Source organism: Polypterus senegalus, chromosome 14 (genome assembly GCF_016835505.1).
Source record: "Polypterus senegalus isolate Bchr_013 chromosome 14, ASM1683550v1, whole genome shotgun sequence".
Taxonomy (NCBI): Eukaryota; Metazoa; Chordata; class Cladistia; order Polypteriformes; family Polypteridae; genus Polypterus; species Polypterus senegalus.
The window spans coordinates 141,134,578-141,140,577 of NC_053167.1; positions in this window are offsets into that span (position 1 = coordinate 141,134,578).

Here is a 6,000-nt window from a genome sequence, read left to right on the forward strand (position 1 = left end):
CCATCAAATCCTGTAACTCCTTCAAAGTGGCCATTGGCCTCTCGGTAGCCTCTCTTACCAGTTTCCTCCTTGCTCTTCCGTCCAGTTTGGAGGATCCTGGGAGGGTCCTAGTAGCACCAAACACTTCTTTATGATAGACTTTACTAAGATTGATAAAGCCTTTGAGATGTTTTTGTCTCCATCTCCTTCCTGATGTCTGTCCACACCTCGGGCCTGCCAGTCATAGTCAGTTGTTTGCTGTCGGTTTCACTACCAAGCAAGGGAATGAATGGCCCAAGAACAGCTTCACTAATCACACTCATTACAACTGAGCACAGCCAGTAACCGCAATGGAAATGGTGGCCACTGACACCTGATTGACTTTGGGGGTCATTTATTCATCTCAGGATTTCTTGTTTTTTACTGTAGCTGTGATATCTTTCACTTGGATGTTAGAGATGGCATTGAGTAAGTAAAGCTGGAAAAAATGTCGGTTTGTGTGCCTTCATTTAAGGCTGTAAAGAAAAAAAAAAAAATGGGAATATTTCAAAGGTGGGGATTCGTTTTATACCCTTTGTATGTGATTTATTTACTTTGTGTTACTGGATGAGGCGTCCCAAGAAGGTGGCAACCTGTTCCGAGTGTTCATGGTGATGAATCAATCCTAGCGCCAATTAGCATCATCACAAGGTGCTTTACACATGATAGTTGAATTACTTCAGTATTTCTACTCTCTTAAGCACAGGCCTGTGAAGTGACTTGTCCTGGTCACACTCAAGTCAGGGGTGACACCAGTTTTTTGTGAGTTTATATAGTGCCTGTCTCTAGTCGGTACTATTCCAAAGTGATTCATGCCTACTGCGGTGGGCTGGCGCCCTGCCCGGGGATTTGTTCCTGCCATGTAAATGTGTTCCTCACGAAGCTTAGCCTCTCGATTGACGATCTTGGGGTTGGAGGATCCTGTGAGGCATTGAGCTCCATGCATAGGAAATGACACACGATCAAATGATCGAGAGGATTGGAGAGCAAAGTGACGAAACACTGATAACACCTGGACTGCAGTTCAAAAATGGATGTGCTGCACCACTGCCAGGACCGCCAGCAAGAGAGAGAGAGGGGCTAAGCGTAAGCTGCGGGTGTTGCATCCAATTCTGTCCCTCTTACAAACCCGGCAAAAATGTCAATCAAACCTCGAAATCAGGAATGTTTCGCAATCAAGGCTTGCACAAAAAAACAGTAATAGAGCGCGACTTTCTCTGTTGATCATTGCATGGAACAAATTACATTCTCTTAAAAAAAATTATCCGCCTTTATGAACAAGGAACACGGAACCTATGAGAACTCGTATTTCTGTGGCTCATTCACAGGTGACAATTACACGCTCAGTGCTCGATTCTTTTCATATCACACCTCCAGGTGCAGGCACTCCAGGCTGGGATCTCCTGATCTCCACTGACTAGCCTCATATGCTCACAAAATACATTGAAATACAGGAAAAGTTCCGTTACAACGAAATTCTCATTACAACGAAGTAGTTTTATGGTCCCGACAGTTTCCCCATATGACACGAGTCTATAGAAATCTTGTTACTACAAAGTACATTCAGCAGATACTATCAACAACAACAACATTTATTTCTTTAGCACATTTTCATACAAATAATGGAGCTCAAAGTGCTTTACATGATGAAGAAAGAGAAAAAAAGACAAAGTAAGAATTAAAATAAGAGAACACTAACATAGAATAAGAGTAAGGTCCGATGACCAGGGAGGACAGAAAATACAAAAAAAAAAAAACTCCAGACAGCTGAAGAGAAAAAATAAAATCTGCAGGGGTTACAAGATCATGAGACCACCCAGCCCCTCTAGGCATTCTACCAGACATCAGTGACCTCAATCAGTCCTCATGGCATTCAGGGTTCTCATGGAAGGACTTGATGATGACGGTCACATGGACTTCTGGCCTTTAATCCATCAATGCAGGGACATCACGGTGCTTTGATCAGGTGGTGGTGGTGCAGATCACAGAAACCAGAAAAAGAACAGAAGAGAGAGTAGGGGTCAGTACGGATTGTGGAGCCACCATGAATAGTAATGATAGTGAATTGAATATACAGAGCGTCAGGATTAAACTAAAATGAAGTTATGAGAAGGCCATGTTACAATAATGCATTTTTAGCAGTTTTTTTAAAGAGCTCCACCGTATCAGCCTGGTGAATTCCTATTGGCAGGCAATTCCAGATTTGAGGTACATAACAGCAGAAGGCCGCCTGCCCGCCTCATCACTTCTTTTAAGTTTTGCTCTTGGAATTCTAAGCAGACCCTCATTTGACGATCTAAGGTTACGATTTGGAATATAAAGTGTCAGACACTCCGATATATAAGATGGAGCAGATTATTCAAGGCTTTGTAAACCATAAGCAGTATTTTAAAGTCAATCCTGAATGACACAGGTAACCAGTGTAGTGACATCAAAACTGGAGAGATGTGTTTGGATTTTCTTTTCCTAGTTAGGATTCTAGCAGCTCCATCCTGCACTCGCTGCAGTCGATTGGTGTCTTGTTTTGGGTGGTCCTGAGAGGAGTGAGTGTGTTACAGTAATCTAGTCGACTGAAAACAAAAGCGTGAACTAATTTCTCAGCATCTTGCAATGATATAAGAGGTCTAACTTTGATATGTTTCTTAAGTGAAAAAATGCTGTCCTAGTGATCTGATTAATATGTGATTGAAATTTCAGGTCAGAGTCAATAGTTACCCCTAAATTCTTCACCTCGGTTTTGATTTTTAATCCTAATGCATCAAGTTTATTTCTAATAACCTTATTAGCTGACCCTGTGCTCTGACCCAAAAGGTTATGAGAAAAACCAAGTAATTTCCTTCAGATTAATAAAGTATAATACAATAAAAAATATATACTCAGCAAAAAAAGAAACGTCCTCTGACTTTCAACTGTTTTTACTTTCAGTAAACTTAATGTGTAAATATTTGTATGAACACTAAAAGAGTCAACACCATAAGACATAAACTAAAAATGTTTCACAATGTGTCCCTGAATGAAGGAAGGGAGGCTCAAAATCAAAAGTACCAGTCAGTATGTGGTGTGGCCACCAGCTGCTTGAAGTACTGCAGTGCATCTCCTCCTCATGGACTGGACCAGATTTGTCAGTTCTTGCTGTGAGATGTTACCCCACTCTTCCACCAAGGCACCTGCAAGTTCCTGGACATTTCTGGGGGGAATGGCCCTAGCCCTCACCCTGCGATCCAACAGGTCCCAGACGTGCTCAATGGGATTGAGATCCGGGCTCTTCGCTGGTCATGGCAGAACACTGACATTGCTGTCATGCAGAAAGAGCACTTTTTGCCACTCCTGTCTGGTCCAGCGAAGGTGGATTTGTGCCCATAGGCGGAGTTGTTGCTGGTGATGTCTGGTAAGGACCTGCCTTACAACAGGCCTACAAGCCCTCAGTCCAGCCTCTCTCAGCCTATTGCGGACAGTCTGAGCACTGATGGAGGGATTGTGTGTTCCTGGTGTGACTCGGGCAGTTGTTGTGGCCATCCTGTACCTGTCACGCAGGTGTGATATTCGGATGTACTGATCCTGTGCAGGTGTTGTTACACGTGGTCTTCCACTGCGAGGATGATCAGCTGTCCTTCCTGTCTCCCTGTAGCGCTGTCTTAGGTGTCTCACAGTGCGGACATGGCAATTTATTGCCCTAGCCACATCAGCAGTCCTCATGCCTCCCTGCAGCATGCCTAATGCACGTTCACGCAGATGAGCAGGGACCCTGGGCATCTTTCACAGTCGGTAGACAAGTCTGTTTAGTGTCCTGTGTTTTTAGAACTGTGACCTTAAATGCCTACTTTCTGTAAGCTGTTAAGGTCTTAACGACCATTCCACAGGTGCATGTTAATTAATTGATTATGGTTAATTGAACATGCATGGAAAACATTGTTTAAACCCTTGACAATGAAGATCTGTCAAGTTATTTGGATTTTTAAAACATTATTGTTGAAATACACAGTCCTAAAAAAGGGACGTCTCTTTTTTTGCTGAGTATATATATCCATTATTGCCAATCACTAAAACTTCAGTTTTCTCTTTATTTAGCTTGAGAAAATTACTATTCATCCATTTAGAAACAAAAGTAAGACATTGTGTTAGTGAATCAAGAGAGTCGGGGTCACCAGGTGCTATTGATAAATACAGCTGTATGTCATCAGCATAGCTGTGGTAACTCGCGTTATTCCTCAAGATAATCTGACGTAACGGAAGCATGGATAGAGCCTTGTGGACCACCATATCGGATATCATGTGTCTTTGAAGTATAATTACCACAACTAACAAAGAATTTTCTACCTGCCAGGTAGGATTCAAACCAATTTAATTACAATGAAGTGCCCAAAAGACCTTGAAATGTCTGAATGAATCCTCTGCACAGCAGTTAGCTCTGTGTTTGCAGCTCAGTTGTGCACAACGATCCCAAAACAGAAACACTATACTTCTTTTTTTCTTTCTTCGTTCTTTCCTTGTACTGTTTTGCTGTTTTTGTTTTCGGTGGTTTTCAGTGATACCTTTAGCTTATTGCTCGTCAACAGCCATTGGAATTTAGCTCATTGTCACCCTCCTATAAAAACGGCAGACACGAAAAAACAAAAACAGTTCATATTATAGAAAAAAAAAACTTTACATTTTTGCAGCTCTCGATTGCGGCAAAATGAAAAAAGCCGTTGCCAGTGAATTCAGAATTTCACCATCGACGCTGTCAACTTTCTTGAATGACTGAGCAAAAAAAGAAGAAAAATCTGGGGTTGCAAACGTATGTGGACTGCTGCATTTGAAGACATCGAAAAAGCCGTTTTTATGTGGTTCAGTGATGCTCATTCAAGAAACATTCCTATTAACGTGACACTCATTCAAGAAAATGTGAGGGGTCTAAACTCTCTTGGGACCTCTGTCAATGGGACAACATGCCGAAGAGCGTCCTGAAGTGCGATCGCCACGTCTGTGGAAGACTGTTTATCCATTGCTGGCGCAACAGTAGGCTCATAGCTCAGCACTGGCTCCTCACCGAAGCAAACAGAAAAGGTCTCGATGGGTGATACAGGAACATTGTAAATGCAAGTAACAGGATTACTTGGCCACTAACCTGGCCAAGGCCCTGCCTGACTGCTGTGTCTGTGTACAGGAGAGCGGCAGATCGTGCTACAATAAATAGCCGCGTTGTTCTTGTTTCACGCCAAATAAAGTTGGTGTTGCTAAAGTACTGAGACTCAGCTTCATGTTTTCGGGTGCATAACAGGGACTCACACGTTACAACACACACACGAGGTCACAATGCTGTAGTAAACAGTATACGTTCATATGGATGTTGACTAAATGAGTGAGGCACGCTGACTGAGACCAAGCATGGGAGACGATTACCCACAATCCCGCAGCTTAGGAGAGAGAGAGAGAGAGAAGAACTATCAGCTCAGTTGTGATCACGTGATGCTCAGCAGACAATGCATATACGGACTACTCGTTGATCAAGTCAAAATGTATTAAAAATTTGAGCTTGTCTTGCAAAATACTCGCAGACCAAGTTTCTCGCAATCCAATGTTACATTGTATATATATATATATATATATATATTATATATTGTCACGCACGAGTGCATGGGGAGCAGCGTAAGGACCCGACGCGCATCGCAACAAGTCGTGCCAGGGGATAAAGACGGGTTACAAACCTCTCTCTCTCTCTCTCTCTTTTCATAGAAAGGTTGAAGCGCCTCTGCCATAATCCATCCCGGACAAAGTGCCATTACTTCCGTGCTTCCTTTCTCTCATCGGGTCCATCTTTGATGACGTCCATTACCCATCCACCTTCCCAGCATTCCACATCCCTAATTTCCGGTCCACCAATTTAAAATGTCTGTCCACCCGTCCTTGTTTGTCTCATGTAAATTTTCTGTTTTGGAGATTAATTTTATCTTTTTGTTACAGTATACGGGGCCCAAAACCGCAAACCTTCATGCTGTGTGC